Raw genomic sequence first — 18,814 nt, forward strand, 5'->3', positions numbered from 1 at the left:
GTTCAATGTCCAAAACGCATTCACCCGACCTTCGACATCATCATCGTTCGAGTCGGTTCACAAAATAGCGCCTGCTTGTCCCAAAAACTCCACCATGCCAATCCGATCTAGGATGGATGTAAAGGGGAGAAAAAAACTGTCCGCTAAACACGCTTCACGCTCACTTTCTTTCCGCCACGAGCTGCTACAAACCCATTACGGCTAAGTACAGTTTGGCTGTGGGGCACGAGCCCGTAGAAAGACGTCAGGCAGCTCTTGAAGTTGACTCGTGACGCGGCAAAAATACAACCCAGCGCGCAAGAGAAGAAATGGGTTCCGTGTCCCTGTTCTGTCACTTCTAACAGCGCAAGCTACAACAAACAGCTGCTGCATCGGTCAGTTATCTCGGTGAGGCGGTCCATCTCTCTGTCTCTCTCTCTCTTGTTGTTCGTGTTTTTTTTCCTTCTCCAAAGTTGACGCCAAACCAAGGAACCCGCTGGCACACTGACGTACCTTCCGGGACCTGTTTTGTCTGTGGACCGAAAGGTACAACGAATGGCAATGCGCAAAGAGAAAACTTTTTCCCCCGTAGTCCGTTGGTTCAATGAACCGAAGAAAGAGAACGTGACTTCAATTCCGGGAGTAAGCTATACGTCGGTCATCTGTAATGGTTGGGTCGGGAATCCGAACGACTCACGGCAGCATGCAAGGAGCCATGGTGGCAAACCATTGGTAAGGTTCAAAACCGTCTAATGAAAGTTGCAGGATGTTTACGATCGGAATGCAAAGGAATTCAGGTATGTAGGAATCCAGTTTGCAAGTGCATTCTAAACTGCATCTGCCAGAGGCCATTGACTGTAGCCGGGAAGGTTGACTGAAGGTCGTTTGAATTCCGTTTGTTAGCGATTTTGTCATCCTTACAAGTTTTGTATCAAAGGAAATCTTACTTACTTATTTAATCGTTAAACGATATTTAAACTGTTTAGAGAGCAACATTTTAAATTTCTCGTTTTTCTTGAGCAAGTGACTCCACTTAAGCACTATTTAAATACACTCTTGACCTCCAATAATGCGTGAACAACAACTCGATCAAAAGCACCGATAAACTGAACAATCGTTGAAAGTCTTCACTGCCAAGATATGTCAAAAACTTCAAGTGTTTTAGAAGGGGATTGTAAACAAACCAAACCCACATCCAACACTATTCTACTTGTCAAATGAAAGGGTTTCCCTTTTCCAATGAAGCTTTAAGGTTTGAAAAAGTGATGTCCAAGCATGGGTGGAATGTAAGCCGATGGTAATCCGCACTTGTCATCAAACGTGCACCATACCAACTGTAGGCCATCGACATCTTTCCTGCCGGCGTGTTCCGAAAAGTGAGAGTTAATAAAATAATTGACGGATTAATCGGGTGTGAAATTGATAGGTTGGAATTCTAATGAAGCTATTCCTGCGTGATATTCTTTACCGATTCCGTTTTACGATCCATGTCACATTCCAGCTGAGTCCGGAAAAAATCGACAATCAACATTATGAAGCATCCAAATGATTGGCTGATGTTATTTAACGGGCAACATAAAACTACTGAAGTACGGGAGAACAAGATGAACATAACCAAGCCTTAGAGATTTAATACTTCTTAGCTTTTAACTGGTCGATAAATTTGTCGGTGGGATTTTTATCTAAATTTTATACCGGATTAAAATACATTCTATTTATACATAAAAGTGTCTGCATGGATTTGTGCAATTATTTGTGGATTTTTGAAGATAAAGTAATGTTAATAATCAGAAGGGAGTTTTGTTCCCTTCCCTTCGTTCAGGTCATTGGCCCTGCTAGCACACAACAAACAAATAAACTTGATTCCTTTCCTTCAATGGGACTGACCTTTCTCAATAAAATAAATACATTCCATCTATACTCCTGTCCTAGTGAACTCACTTTCAACACCCGGAAAGTAGAAAATGAACCATATCGAATGAGAAATGGGAAGTAATTCCCGGATCACAATTGCTCTATTGCTCCAGACTTGTGTGTCTGCTCCAACATGCTTAATGATCACAAATCGTCGTCGTTTGTGGTTTGAAAAAAAAACCCACTCACAGTCTCAAACAAAGTTTCGTAGGCTTAGCTTTAGGCGTGTCTTAAGGGTATGTTTCCAGTGTTTTCCATTCTGTACATTTCGTCTCTATGATTAGTTTCACGAAATGGGAAAAGGGGGGGCAAGCAGCCGCAGATGAACAAATTGGAAAATAGCATAGTAAGTTACTTGGTAATGCGCTTTAATCACACACTTCACCTTGAACCTTAGGAGTACACACATTTATACCGAAACGCGAGATTCTTTCTTCGTTTGAGGGAAAAATTGGTTTGATGCTATATAATTATTTAGGGGGTTTTCCTTTTCATTCACAACATGTATTCAATAGCAGATAGAAGTTTTTGTTTCAGTTTTAGAAAAGAATTTCTTAGCCCTTTACTTTTCAAAGTTGTCAAGAGTAACATTGTTTCTATACTAAATTAAAGAATCTACAACAATTCTTACAATAATAATGTTTTATCCGATTTCTCCCCTACTAAAGCTGTTTCTGCTGTAAAGTATGTTTGTACAAGATCATTCGATCGTACGCTCTTCACTTGTAAGAAGCAAATAAATGACAGGTTAAGAAATAATTTCTCACATCCTTCACCATTAATTTGTTCCAAGCCGCCGAGGCTTTTCATTTATCATTAAATCTACACCCGGCTACAGAAGCCGTCCAAGCTCAAGCCACTGGAGCTCCTTGTTCACTGGCCAAGTGTAGTTGAAAATATTCTATCATACAGGAAAGATAAATGGATTTTATCAGCGGGGAAAAGTAAACAACTTTCGATTTCTACCACATATCTATCTCACCGAAAGGTCATTGGTATGCCTAATAAGCATTCTTGTAGCTACCATAGTTCGGTTCCCTCTCGCACTCAAGTGCCCAATGACCGGCTTGGCTTTTTCATTCTTTGTTTTAATTTGTTGCGTTTTCCCCCTTTTCATTCCGTTCCGTCTTGTCCGGTGCCAAATCAAACGGCAACCATCGGCTGATTGATTTACGATTGTGTTCCGTTCTTATGTGGCGTAAGGTTAATAGCCCCAAGAATGGTAGTAATATTAAAATTGATCCCACCCTTCATCTTACGACACCGGGAGTTCAATCAAACAGCATCTATTCACCGTTTAATTGCATCGACTGATCGATGTGTGTCTATCGAAAGCTTGCACTGGGTAATTTATGCCGGAAAAATAGGGGGAAAAATCGTTATCAAGCCGATCAAACCGATGGATGACCTTCGTCTCAATGTTTGGTTTTATCAAATTTGACTATTAAAATAAATAAATAAAATCTCCCGCTACGATTCTATGATTCGAGTCGAGATTTATGACTCCCACCAAGAAGCTCCCACAAATTACCTCCACTGGAATAGGTGGCCTGTATGGCCTTTTTCATAGCCCTGACGTAAGAAACCCCACCGTCGTTGGGTCAGTTTATTACCTAGAACGAAAAACAAAACAAAGAAAAAAACATGAAAATCTTACCACAGAAATGGAAAGTGACGTTGGTATGAGTTTTCGTTTTCATTCGTGTGGTGATGGACAGGATACTGGTATGGGCAGAAAATGACAAACAATGTTCGAACGAGTTTCAAGTTTTCCTTTTATGACGCTATCGGTCGGATGAAGCTTTATGACCCTCCTCCCACAGACAAATATGCTATGCTAAAGCGTAAACTTCCCAAAACATGGCTGTTTGGGAGTTTTAGTACACTGCAATAAAAGCGTACGATAATCCCGTTTGCTTGCGTCGATTGATTGGATTTGGAAGTGAAATAAAAGCAAAACCAAAGCATCTGTTGCATATTAAGCCAAACGTTCCTTGACGGGTGGATGTTTCTCTTTAGTATTTAGTGAAGATGTTCAAAATGTATGGTTTTGCATCTCATAATTGAAGTGTGTAGTTAACTTTCGTTTTCCTTCCGATGTGCACTGGTGGATGAATGGGCTTTTATTTTTGCTTTTCACAAGGAATTTGTTTTTAGGATCGGTTGTATCGTTTGACCGAAACCTTCCGCCATTCCGTCACCGTGCACACTAATGGTATTTAGTCATCCATTAGTCTTGCCAATCAAACCGACGCCGTTCCGTTCCGATGTGTTCCGATGAGTAATGATCGCCATGCGATCGTTCGCCACATAGTGACGGAAAACATCCATCAAGGAAATGAGAGGAAAAGTGGGAGAAAAATTTACATAAATCTTGCCCCATTCGATGCAAACGATGAAGAATCCATCTGAAGTTTGGTGGGTGCATGAGTGAGGTGGGTTAAAAAGGGTACCGACGGTGGAGAAATCACGTTCTCCATTCTCACCGCTTAAGTTCACACCACTCGAACAGAAGAGTTGTACAGGTATGGGCGTCAAGTACAGGATTGAACTTTCACTGTCGGACACAACAGGTGAAGTGACGCTCCTACGCTTTCAGCTCGACGATCGATGAGCTCCACTGCACGCAAACTGGATCATCTCTCCAATGGTGGATTGAGTGGAAAATTATATCAATAACCAAACAAGAGGAACGCCAGTCATCACCGTCAGCCTCTAATGGTTGTCCATCGCGCTCACCGATGGAGGACGATCACCAGTCGCTGTCACACGGATGATGGTAGCGCATTTTTAGCAAAAACGCCAAACACTTTCTCTCCATGTGTCACGAAACCGTCTCTAGTTCGTTTCTGTGTCTAAAACATCTTCACATAATGTCACCTTCTTTGCCGTTCGTTTAAGGATCGGATCGGAATAGAATGACGCGAAATGGGAAAAAAGTGACATCATAATGGTACCACCGAACCACTAGAAGGTAATGGGGATGTGTTTCTTATATGCTTTACCATAAAACGAGTCATTTTCATTGTACCGTCAGGCGTCAGTGTTCAATACAAATGACACATTGGCAATTACATTTTATCGTTCATTCGAAAGACTTCATCACCACAAGCGAGAAACCCCCTCGCGTCTGGTTCATTTATTTTTAATGTGATAGGATACAAGCTTTAATAATAAGGTTCGGTTTGAGCGAAGTAACACTATCTGGGTGGGTATCATTGCTGCGTATTTGGCCAATTTTTGGCATCTAATGTGTGTATGATTATGCGTCTCGCTGGACAGACTCAGCAGCCAGCATTTTTTTTTTAGAAAGTTGATAATTATTGTCAGAAAGCAAAAGTAATCTCGATCGCTATTTTGATGGACATTATCACGCGTAAAAAGGTGAATGTATCATAATGTTTTTCTAATAGTGCACTATCAGTTGCTAACATTTCGATGAAACGTATCGTTTGAACATGATCATCTCCTTCGATTGTTCGGACGTTCAGTGGAAGGCAATTTCGGACATAAATATGGTGTGACGGTTAACCGCGTTACCTTTTTGTTTGAATTTTCCCCCCAGCCAAGTCTATCGAAAACGATAGTTTAATTGATTTGTTCTGTTGATCTTCGGTTTTTCCCAGTTGCCTTTGGTTCATTTGGTGTGGCAATACAAACGTGTTGTAAATAGAGTAATTTATAAACACGCTACTGCTAGCATGAAAGGGAAGTGAGCAATTATAATTAATCTGTTGGCATGAATTGAAATGTAACGAAGATTAATGTTTCAACAGTCGTGGAGAAATCACGATGAACGGATTATTTTTATTTTACTAAAACATTCCTTAGTTTTATATTCAATGTTTAAATTCAAACAAATAATATTACAGTGAGGTATAAAATTTTATAAATATGTTATGGCACAAACGAATTTATAAGAAATATTCTCTTTTACGAAAAGTCACTACAAAGGTCTAAGTTTTTAGTGATAACATCTACTATAAACAAACAAAAAATCACCAAATCACTTCTCCACAACAAACACAATCCCACCCAGCAATACAACTCCTATCGGGCGTCAAGCATGAAACAAATACAAAACTAAATGGTCTTCATCTCAACCACAAACGGTACACAATTCAGGGCACTTTCTCACTATCACCCGATCAGTGTTTCGGCGCTAGTTGTACAGCATAGTTGGAGTATATGTTTTTTCGCCACCTGGCAATTGGCGATTCAATGAGCTTGCGTTAGTTCCGCCACGTGCACACTCGTTCATGTGCAGTTATATAAAACTACACCAGAACTACACGGTCCGGCCACTAATCTATGGCGGTGTAACATGGCTAACCATCAGGGGGATTTAATTAAGTTTAATAGAAAGAGCAACAAAAACAACAGAAAACATCATCCAACACAAGTTGTAGCCCAGTTGAGCAAACATTGAAGATGATTCCGGCAAATTCGATAAACCTTCCGGGGTTGGGTTGACCTGATTCGACGGTTTCGTAGTCTTTTATTAGTAGCTGGAAGAGCATGAACCAAAGCGATTAAATGTTTGAAGAGGAAAACAAAGGATTTATGAGCAATATGCGTAGAAAAGGTATGTCTTGGTGGATGATTGAATTTTAAATATTTTATTAAATGTATGTTAATGAGTTCGATTGCGTTATTCTTTTTAATATTTTATATTATCGTAATACTTTGTTTTATTATAACAACCCCTTATTGAAATTTTTTTTCTTTTCAGATAGATTCTTCCAACCCTCTTACGGATGAGTTGTTTTACCTGACTTACTTTGAAAACCGCCCCCATACGACACGATCTGCTCTGGTTGCAAAAAGCGCAACTTCATCCATTGGGTACTTCATCCGAATGGTGTGCAAAGTGAAAGTTATTTTGCATTCCCCCCACGGTCCTCAATACTTCTTGCTCACCATGCAACAAACTTCTCGTAGGGACACACACACACAGCTTTGTACGGTAATAACGGAACTGGCGGTTATTAGTAGGCGGAAGGGAAAGAAAACTCTCCGAACCGGAACTCGCAAGTTAAGAGGAGAGCAATAATGAAAACAAGAAACACACAGAACAAAACAAAAATAAAACATCAATAGGATGTTTATTAAATGAACACGAATTAAGCTTCAGTGAATGATCAGGCGTTACATGGGAGATGGAAAAGCACCGATCATTCTACGGATGTTTGTAACTTTTTGTTGTAAAGTGATCGATCGTTTTGAACCATCAAAAGCAATATTGTGGGTGCTAAGTATTACACTTTCTCCTCCACGGAAGCTTGTACAAACATGTACGGAGGAATATTTTACAGCGCAAGCATTCCCACAAAAGGCCAGACGTCAACGTGCGGTTGTGTTGGAGAGAATTATTATACCACCCAGCAAACCACGACGGTTTCAAGGGCCCAATCGTTAGTCACGATCAAGTCTGGCACCGAGTAAACGACCTTTCCGCTGGTTGTGTTGCAATTTTATTACAGCGTTTTATTTTTCATTTTCCTTTTTTTTCATTTCAAAGGCAAAACCACAAACCCTATCCTGCTGGTAGGGAAGCGCGAAAGCGAAAGTATCATAAAAAAAACAACAACCCCCCACAAGAGCTAACCGGATGCATGTGCCATGTGGGTGATGGACGCCAGCAGAGCCAGAACACGAAACGAATCTTACAGGCGGCGAAGTGGAAACCTGAGAAGCGGCATGTCTGTTGCGTCCCCAAAACGTTTTTTTTTTTCTTTCTTTCCTTTCTTTCGTTGTGGGGTTCGTTGCTTAACTGCTAGAATTCAGTTTCACTTTTCACAGGGAAACTGAACCGGGTGTATGGTTTGTGGATGTGTATGTGTACAATCTGTATTCGTTTTCTTTACTACTTGCTATTGGGGAGCCTCGTTGTCGGTCCCGGATTTGCAAAAGTGTTCCCCGCTTGGGGAACAGATATTGGGACCGACGTAACATTTGGTTGCATTTTCTTTGTTTCTTTTTGGCATTTGTTGTTGCACTGTTGGCAATGGTGGGACAACATTTTGCAACATGAAATACCGACGAAGGAAGTGAGAACCGGCGTGACAATAAGGTGTGGAAAAGAAAATACGCTAGAAGGTAGGAAAAAAGTGAAAGTATCGTAACAAAGCGAAGTTGGTGAATGTAAGAACATGTTGTTAAAACAAGAAAGGTCGAATAGGGTGGCATACTAATAGCAAGTGAACTTATACTTCATTGATTTAAATTATAAGCGATGAGGAATACTAATTGCTAAATCAGTACAACGTCATGACAAAAGAAAAACAAAAAACCCAAACTGTTCTACTCCAATTGCTGTATTTGATGAATATTTAAGCACAAAACAGAAAAAGCTCTCAAATAACAGAACTGACCGATCCGTTTTGCCACGCCGACCGTTTGAAAGCGATCACCGGAAGACAAGAATTTATTAGAGTGCATCAGTGCCCGCCGGGCACAGTTAGCACATCACAATGGGGGAAAGTGGGATACACACGATGCAGCCCTTAGGTCGAACCGATCGATAGATGAAATTGATCGAACTGAATACCAATCGAGCTTCCTATTAACACTTAGGTGTGGAAATTAACCTCAGTGGCGAGATGCGAGCGCATAGCAACATCACACAGGTTGTCTGCTTTCGAGGTTACATTTTAACACATTTCCTTCGTTCTGTCCAGTGCAGGTAGGTCATGAGAAAACTACAATCTCCAATAAAAAGGAAATAAAATTATCAGAAAAAGCTTCACCAGCACATGAAATATGTAAAATATTACACAAGAAAATTAACTTGAATAATATAGAAAAGAAAGCACAATTTTTACATTAGTTTTGGATTCAAAATTGAGGCAACTTTCACGTAATAATGTAATTAAAATTTCACAAAACATTAAACTTTAAAGATAGCTCAATTTCGTGGCACATCTTTGATAGAGAAAGAAATCCAGGTCCATATGGTAAGACTGCAATTCCGATTTTTCAAAGAATCGATTCTTTGTGAGCACTAAACGCTTTAAAATTAAATGTAATTCATTTTAAAGATGATCTGCAGACGAGTTCATCTGTTTCTCCATTTCACTCATTAACTTTTATGAGCATCATAACCATACGCGGGGCTCGGTAATGTGAATTGTTTTGCAAACTCGACCGTGCACTAAAAGAAACGGACGAATCTTTAACAGGTTTTAATCGTGCACGGTACAGCAAAATGGTAACCACGGGTGTACAGTATGATTTTAACGTATTTCTTCCTTTTCTTGTACTTCATTGCAAGTGAATTACCTTTTTGGCGAACTATGAACCATTTCACCAAAAAGCCGAGTTTATGTGAACCTTTTTGAAGCTTAACAGACAAACCACTTGGCACTGATTTGATGTTTACTTTGCGTGATTGGCACACCTACTCCACAGGCGTTCTGCTGCAGGAATTTGCTGTGAATAAAAATTTCACTTCAGTTGTTTGCTGCCTTTGCTCCAGAAAACCACACGAAACACTGCCGAACCGGCGCACAACGAACAAAACAATGCATCACATTTATCATCTATCACGTTTGAGCGCGACGGGGAGAAAAACGGAGGAAAACGATCAACCCAGATGCTGTAAACGATCATCATTCATTAGCATGACCTTTTTTTTCCTACAAACCCTCAACACCCACATCAGCTTTACGATTTTTCGGTATGTTTTTTCTCTCCTGTTTTTCCTTTTCCATTCTTTTAAATAAACCCTTTTCTGTTTCGTTTTTGCCGCGTCCTGCTTCATTCCAGCGCGGGGAACAAAAATGCTCCTGTTGATTCCCAATAGAAAAGTAAAACGATAGATTTCAACGCTTGCACCGGCTTATAGGCGACGAACCTACCGGTAAGATAAATCAACTGTTCCCGGTGCTCCCTTTTGGTTGTCCTGCCTTTTCTCTCACTGCATTAGTCAGTCACGTTGCGTATCGATTTGGGGTTTGGAAATGAAATTGACACTCTTCCAAGGTGTTGATCAGTCCGTTCCACTAGGGTCCACTGACAACGGTACCTTCGAAGGATGCGAGAAATAGGGCAAAGGTGAAGGTTTTATGTTTTGTTTTGAACTCTCCGGTGCTTTCAGCTTTCGTTTAGCTTGTTGTATCCGTCCCCCTGTACAGCCACTTGTAATCACTGTCGTGACACATGGAGATCAGCTGTTGGTTTAGAAATAGTAGCTGTCTTTACCAGCGGATACTAATATTTAAAGCAGTAGGTAACGTATGCAGCACAATTAATCATTCAAAGCGATTTTTTGACCGTTTGTTTGCTTTACCTTTGAGCGTAAAAACACGTGAACACGTGTACCCGTTCACATGATAGTTGAACGCTAAATCGTTAATCAAATCCGAACTGTAGCAAACCAGAAAGTACAAATTGAAACTCTATTGCCTCTTGTGGAATGTCAGCACTAGAAATGGAACCGAGCGATATTGAATGGATACATAAAAAGAAAGTAATTTGGTTTCTCCCAACCATAACTTTTACGAAAAATCTTCAATGAGAAACGAAAACAGGAACAGAAATTTATGGTTGCAAAAATAAAAAAAAATGAAACGTCTCGAGACAAGCTGAGAGTGGAGCAAAATTAATAATAAACTCGTCAACTCTTTTAATGAATTTAATTAGCAGCTTCGTGTCGTGTTTTTCTACGAGGTATTTATTTTATTTTCAACTCTTTTTTTTACATCCGGTTGCATTCCCATATTTGTTGTGTTTCTGCAAACAAATGAGTCAAATCATAACGAGCTAGTAAAACAAAAAAAAATCATTGCTATAAAAGTCCTTCATATCTCTTGATTGACGACGGCATATAATCAAACGTAAAACTACTTTGTGTGTCAAAAATTTGTCACACTTCATATGATAAGAAGTCGCAACTAAAAAGGAACAAAAGATGAAGCCTTGTTGGCTTAATTAAACGCTTTCTTTAGCTGCTTATCGAAAGTGACACGCATCCAAACACGTACCCGGAATCGTAAACTGCGCTAAATTATGTTATTGTAATTTCGTCCTACTTTACTGTATGCCTCTGACGGCTCTGTACAAAATTGCATTGCTAAAAGAGTGACAAACAGCATACAGCTGTTGCACATTGTTGCAAGTGCGTTCGTTCGCTGAAACCTGCTTTTTATTATCTGTCGCTCTACGATATTGGTGAAGAGGTTAATCGAAGGGGTCGTTTCTGGTTGCGGAAATGGGGTGTAAGTAAATTTTACTCCATGCGGTAGCTTGAATGGCAAAGAAAGGGCTGCAAAATGGGCTCGATCTTTCTCGCTTTCTCATACTGCAGCGTTTAAGGTTCGTCGCTTTACCATAAACAAAAGATATGCAAGATGCTTAAAAGAATGCACCAGTGTTGGTGCAAACCGATGACAGCAGAAACGGAAAGTGAATACAAAGCCAAATGAATGAAAAAAAAAACACAATTTCTTAACGATGGTTGCCAGATCGTTGGCACGTTTCCAGCCGCATAGCCTTCATGGGCCACTGTCACGATACGTTCGAACGATCTGACGGATCGTGTGACAGACAGGGCAAGAAGCGGTCCTTCGAAACAAAAGTCAATCATCGTCGGTGCGTAATGAGTGGGAGCAGCGTAGCTAAAGGTACGGCCAAAACAAAGACCATTCCTTTGCGCGATGCAGTTCCTACTGCGTCACAATGGTGGTGCGTGATCTGCATCTGCACGAGTTGTTATTAGTTTGGATTGCTCCATTTCCAGCACATCGGGGTGCATCGGTGCAGCGAAAGTAGTGAATGGGATGCAGCGGCGAACCTGCCGTACCGCGCACCGTTCGGTACACTGGAAGCAACAAAACACATTGTTGCACGTTTCCGGATAGCCAACGAATTTTTGGGAGGATGGAAATGAGATGCAGGACTGGCGGAAAGTGTTTCCCAGTTTCTTATCCTAAACCAGCAACCATCATAATTGGAGCACTTTGAAGCACATACACCTCATTCACACAAGCACACACTAAACCCGCATACATGCACACCGAAGACACGATTGCATGTGGGCATATTTGTCCGAGATCTGGCCGTGGATCGCGATCGTTAAACCCCTCACTCAAGTCTTCAGACAAATCCGACAAGCCGGTAGTTGCACGTTGCACTAACTCTGCATCATGTGTTCGATCGCGACGATCGATTGATCATATTAATTTAATCTCCAATGAAATGTGGTCTAGGCTTTACTTCCTAATGCAGCTCGACGGTTTTTTCTTACCTGTTCTTAGCTGCCAACAGACTTGCAAACTGCCAAAAAAGGTCAATTCACGAGTAACTGCTAAATTGCTTCCGATTCACACACACAAAATATATCCGTTCCGGGTGTGGGTGCTGTGAGTGCACAACGTTTTTCATACACTCACTTTCACGTCGGCGTTTCGTTCGTTGTGATCCGATCAGTTTGAACACGGGGAATTCGTTGTACAGCGCGACGCGTCACTTGTCAACACTGATTAGCAGCCGTATAGCCTTCTTCCAGGACTATTCTAAGTCGTACACTCACTGGCAGTGTGCACTCGTTTTTCGCTTGAATGGTTTTTTTTTCTTCTTCTCTTCTATTTCACTCTACAACCAACGATCATCCACTATTCCGACACTTGGTAGTGTGTTGCACTTAAAGGAAAACGCGCTCCAATCCACCGGAGCAGCTTTTCGTGTGCTCTCGCATTGACGTTCGGTATGGCAATAACGCCGGCACACGGTCTGTACGGCGATTTTATATGACGTGAAAGTTGTGGCCCTCCTTTTACTCCCCTGTTTACCTCCTCCCTGCACACACACACGATTACAATGAGCGCCCTCTAGCGGTAACGCAAGTGAAAGAGAGTAACACTACCGGGGGCTTACTACGTGTAGTCGATTGCGCATTCGGGTTTTTTGGTTCGTGGTGCGTATCGAACTGGTGCTGCAACTGCTTCTATGCTGTCGCTTCTTCGCACCAAAGGCCACTTCGTCTGTGTGCCGCATCACTCACTCAACTGACACACTGAACCGAACACGAGTTCCATGGGCGGAAACGGTAGTATGGTGTGTGTGGTGTAGCTTTCGCTTTCAACGTTGTACGCATCACGTCGGCTGTTGTTTGGTTGCTACCGTACCACCACATGACGTCAGAGGGTACTTACCGCTTTTACCGATGTTTCGGAGGTATATACCGGATCAAAATGTCCCCCGCCCGGTGAATCAACTGGTCCCGAAAGCGTCCTTGAAGTTGGGTACGTACACACGTTAAAGGATTTCCGTTTTTGCAGATGCTCTCATATTGGTTTTGCGGTTTTTTTTTTGTTCTTCACGCCTACCAGTATGTATCATTGAAACGTGACGCGTTAGGAAAGGGAACTCGGATTCGACACGGATTTTGCAGCACAAAACCAGCACAAATCCGGCTTATGTAACTGCTTCAAGCCATCACTGCATTACCGTCCGATATATTTGCGCATTCCAAGTCGGTAGTGGTCGATGACTAAGGTGTAACAACGGTCCTGAAAACAAATTTCGCAACGGTAGTTATGAGTAACTTTGCGTCTGTTTGTTTTAATAGGTTCTGTGTGAAAGTGTGAAAGAAGCAATGATTAGTATTTAAATTGAGTTTTTCTTTTAAAATAATTCATTTTATGTATAACAATTTCAAAAACTCCGTTCTGTCTCCAGTTGCTACTGAATTACACATTCGAAAATTGCAACTTTGTAACTGTCTTTCACGTAAACATAATAGAAACTTTTGCAACGTTTTTAATATTAAGTATGCGTCCTCAATTTTTACGGTTTTACAAAAAAACACAACACCAATTAATCAACGGCCAGGACAAACATTTGACAAGGTGATAAATATGTAACGTTTTACTAAACACATACGTTACGCCTCGTAACACAAGACGAGATGCGGAAAACTGTACTCCCGAATCACTGGAACTGGTGCGGTGACATATCGTTATATCACACATTATCAGACCATTTTCTAGTAGGTTTTATCGATTCACCTAGATCGCGTCGAGGGGAGAGAAGTTTCGCAAAACCAACCGAGGGAACAACCGTGACAACGGCTGTGAAATGATAAAATGTTTCGCAACACAAATGGTTTGCCGTGCATTTTTGGCTCATCACTGGCTTACTGATTTAGCAAGCATTTTATGGAAAACATGTGTGTTAGTTTGAAGAAATTACATCAAAGTGGTGTTTATTGAGAAGTGTTTATGGAGCAGACAAAAGAAAAGAGTTAATTAGATTTTTTTATCGTCGCTTACGATCTTAAAGATCTTATGTGTTATAATCATTATCATATTTCATCAAACGATTTAAATTTATCTAATAAACTGATTTTGTTTATTCGTCTGGTTACTAATTTTACTTAATACTATTTTTGTTTAGTACTTTTTTTAAATTGTAAATTATTTATAAAACATTAAACCTACAATACAATACAATACAGCAAAAGCCGTAATCATGTAATAAAATAAAAAAAATAAATTAAACCAATCTTAACATTATTAATAACAAAATGAAACATAAACATGAAACGAAAGAAATTAAATATTATTTGGTATAATATGGTTTTAGTGATAATACTCACACTCACAAAAACCATATTTTCAATTTCCAAGTATTTTCATTTTCCACCAGCTTTAAGTTATTCATTCTCTTTCTTACTCTTTACTTCGCATTCTTCAAACAAGCCGCAAAATGAAAGTGATGACCCAATTCTGGCTCCCGGTAGCATACAGTTTAACGACAGTGGTACTCGATCGGGCAGGAAAACTGTGAGCCACACAGCGGTGTAGAATTCATTTGCATATTTGTTTTCGTTCACTGTCTGTTTGCCGCTACGAAATTTCGTACAACAGTGGCAGGCTTGAAATTTTGTTTGTTTTTGTTTTTCTTTCGCTTTCGATTGAAGTTTTACTAGCAGTAGAGAAACAGCGGAGCGGGCCACAGTAGCCCAATTACACGCTGCAAATCCTTGCGGCAGGTTGATTGAACTTTTCGGTTAAGATTGACAGCGATGGAGATGAGGAAGTTCTTGCCAATGGGAAAGGAATGAAAAAAAACGTTGTAACACGGAACTTTTCAATAAAATGTTGGCGAAAAATCGCATTTTGCATATTCACTTACAATCCAGAAAAAAAACATACATGATCGATAGACACGTGGTAAATAAGTCTAGTAATTTTTAATTTACTAGAGATTAATTTGTATAAATCGATGAAAGTAGAAAATACCTCACAACCCGTGTTATCGTCTATCATGTACCAAGCTAGGAATATGTGAAAATATTGTTAATAATTAATAACTATTATTAATTATCAAAAATCAAATCAAAAATAAAATTACAAACGAAAATTTGTAGCATTTCATAAGAGTAAACGCAAAACCAAACAGTAGTATTGATTCTTCATTTTTTTTCTGTTGGCTTGACTTTTTTCACAGTGCCAGACTGGCGATTAAAATAAAAGCTGACAGAGAAAATGGAATCATCAATGACTTATGCGCTTACGAAGCGCCACTCCCATAGACAGCCACGTCAAAACATGCCACAACATAAACTGCATATCGCTCCATAGTTGCAAGTGCATTGCCACAAACTATTGCCTATTCCGGTAAATCTCTATGGTCGTTGGCCGATAGTGTACCTCAATGAACCGGTTCCTAGTTTTCCGATTCATCGTCGACATGCCAAGGTTATTAGTATTGAACCAGTGGACCAAAAAAAAAACGAACGTAAAAATGCATACAAGTGACTCCAATACTTGGCAAGCTTCGACGAATCGTTAGATGCCAAAGAAAGTTTCGTTTAGTGTTTAAAGTAAGTGCATTTTTTTCGTACATATGAAGCCAGACTTCCCAGCATCTGCAAATCTTTGCACGGAGAGTACAGTATCGAAAGGCTTGGAATGCTTAGAGTTGTTGCGAAGCAATGTGGGCGCTTGTTATCGTCCGTTACGCAAACGGGTTTCTTTCGCGGGTATGGTTGAAGTAAGAAAGTATATCTAAATGATATAAATAAAAAGATGAATAAAATTCTTTTTTGAGTAAAATATATGGATATATTGTGTATTGGATTTACAATTATTTTTTTATTTCATAGTGTTTTTGTTCTTCTTCAAGAAATTGTTATGTCCTTTGCGATCCGAACCCCCGTCACAACGAGTTCCAATTATAATCCTCTAAATAGTACACCTTTCCTTCATTTTATGAATTTACTAAACAGGTAAACATCGCTATAAATCACTATCAACGAAGGCGCCGCACTTGCTAGCCGCGGTTGCGAAGATTTCAACTGTCTCCTTTGAATCGTTAAAACTTCTTCCCCCAAACCGATCGGATGGCATACTCTTTTAGTGAGCAGGAAGATTTCGATTCTCCTCTGAAGATTTTTTTTAGGGAAAGCCTTGGTTTACCGTCCTTTAGATCGGTGATTGGAGAACTCGAATTAAACTCGAAGCAATCGATGATGGCTTCAGGAACAAGATCAAACCAGTCGTTGTTAGTGGTGATGGTGGTATACGATGTGCCAATAAAACCACCGACGCGAAAACGGAGAAAGTGTCTCAAACGGTTATTATTTTTCAAATCCTCATTTTGCCAACTACCCACCGTGGCGGCCAACTGGAATGAAGGGTAGAAGAAGGAAAAAAACACACACATTGCACCAAGGTTTGTTAGTGATGCACCAGTTCATGTACCGGGCCAGACATTGCAGCTTCGGCTGCAGGCGGTGGTCAGTTCCAGAAAAGAGAGAAGAAAAAAAACAACACAAAAATCATTTCCATCGTATTCTCTTCCCTGTCTGCAAAACCTGCAGGCGTCTGCAACGTGTGCTCCACAATTCACAACCGCAGCAGAAACAGGAAAGCGTGGGACCAAAAGCCCCTGAGAGACGAAACTGAACCGACGGAGGGAAATATTCAACGCATCGGAAACTAATGCACTGGACGCTGGCCAATTCGTTTCGGCTCGGAATCACAAAACGGATCGCATAAAACCGTTCGCATGAAAGCGAAACGGAAAGCCCGGGAGATGGAGCGAAATAAAAGCAAGCAAAAACCCAAATGCACATGGGATGCACATGCACCGGACCGACCCGATCCGCGGCACAGTTCATTGGCATAGTTTTGTTTTTATTTTTACTACTTGTCTCTTTCTCCTCCGTGCAGATCTTATTTGTTCATTCAATGCCGACAGGAGCGTAGCATCTACGTGCATCCCATCGGGAAATGAAACAAGGGAAGAAAAACCAGTGCAGCTGTACCGATGGCAATGACCACGAAACGTGTCGCTATGTTAAAATGCCATCCAAAGTGTGAATGTACGAGCCCGGTGAGCTGTTTTCCACCCAACTACAGATGCAACCATATTGCAAGAGAAAATGAGATAAACAATCCATCGAAAAGGATTAAATCTACAAGTGTAACTGTACGTATGTGAGTGTGTTTGTGTTGCTAATGCACTTTAGCGCTAAATATGTCCACGTGTTTTAGTTCGTCTCAATTTGCAACGCAGAAGAAATAAATCAAATTGCTGTGCTTCTAACTTACACTTCGGGTTCGTCGCTTGATGTGGCGTGCAGATTTATTGATTCATTTTTGCTCCCGTTTAATAAGCTGTGCGCTTTTCTTTAAACTACGAGAGAGAGAGAGAAAGAGAGAGGTAGGGAGAAGAAGAAGATGAAGAAGAAGAAGAAATGAACTTCATCGTCTGGATGTACGCGATAAAGATCATTGTACCGTAGGGCTGGCGTATGAAATGAATGGGATTGAAGCGAAAATGCATCGCAAATGGGCAAAAACGAGGAAAAGACATTTTCACATTACAGTGCCGGTGTCGGTAAAGGCGATGGAAACTGTGATAAATGTTGTCTAGTCCGGACGGAAGAGGTTGATTTACAACCGTGACCATTAGGTACATGACGTTTGGTTGTATGATATTGTGAAATGACAAAAAAAATATTTATATAAGTTTACCTACTCTGCTGAAGAAATCGAAAATTGGCTGACTTCATACGTAAAAATATTTATTTGAAATATTTTAATGTGGGTCATACTGATCGTATGTCAAATTTTATTTTTCAAATCTACTACGACCCGGAAATAAATAAGTAAAATACTTTCACACTGGCTGACGCCATCTGTTGACGCACGATCGTCACGGCCTTCCATCAACAGTGAACAGGTAAAACTGTCTACCCAAAAATTATGAATAAACTCAATACTGTTTCACATCCAGGGTTTCGATGCCACCGCATAAAACGAGAAGGTGAGTCACTTTAATATCTATTTTCACAATACGCAAACGATTCAAATCGATCCAGAGCTCGCGCCCGTAAATGTCGCGCGACGAAAATTTTATTAAAAATTTCACTTTTTAAACTTGGATAACAACTGGGTGTGGTTGTTGCCAAAGTCACCCACGGTGTACATGCGTTTTGTTTTGCGATTATTGTCTCCATTTCATGGAACTAGCATTTCTCCAATTTTCCAATGCTTTGCATCCTTGATCATACAAACGACGTACGGCGAAAATACCGTCCGCCAAATATTGAGCCGAAACCAAGAAAATCAAATTTGAATTTTTCCGTTTCCGAAAGTGGTTGCAAGAAAGTGAAATTAGTTTCATCACACGGCGTGTTCACTTATCTTGCCAAAGCCTCGAGCACCATCGGAGCGAAAGAAAATTTTACGAACGGCCACCGTTTCCCCCCGGCTGGAAGCAGTTATTTAAAAGTGTGTGTTTGTGTTTTTTTTATGTCTGCCCATTTGCACTAACAAAAACATCTCCCCAGGGCGGCTTTCATTCTTTTGGGGGGATGAACGTTACGTGGCGCGTCCGTTGTACGCCCTTGCCCGAACTTGAAGGACGCTGACAAGCGTTCGAATGCGCACCGTATTTGAATAGATTG

At 40.5% G+C, this 18,814-nt stretch overlaps 1 protein-coding gene across 2 annotated transcripts in view; it reads right to left on the reverse strand.

Moving 5' to 3' along the window:
• The window catches only part of LOC125766072 (cuticlin-4), a 46,940-nt gene extending 34,114 nt beyond the window's left edge, over positions 1–12,826 (reverse strand). The window contains exon 1 of one of the 2 annotated variants that reach the window (XM_049431660.1): positions 12,140–12,826. The gene's annotated coding sequence lies outside the window, so the exon portion shown is untranslated. The remainder of the gene's footprint in view (positions 1–12,139) is intronic. The other variant, XM_049431662.1, reaches the window with a different exon arrangement.
• Between the last annotated feature and the right edge of the window lie 5,988 nt (positions 12,827–18,814).

This window comes from Anopheles funestus, chromosome 2RL, assembly GCF_943734845.2.
Source record: "Anopheles funestus chromosome 2RL, idAnoFuneDA-416_04, whole genome shotgun sequence".
Lineage (NCBI taxonomy): Eukaryota > Metazoa > Arthropoda > Insecta > Diptera > Culicidae > Anopheles > Anopheles funestus.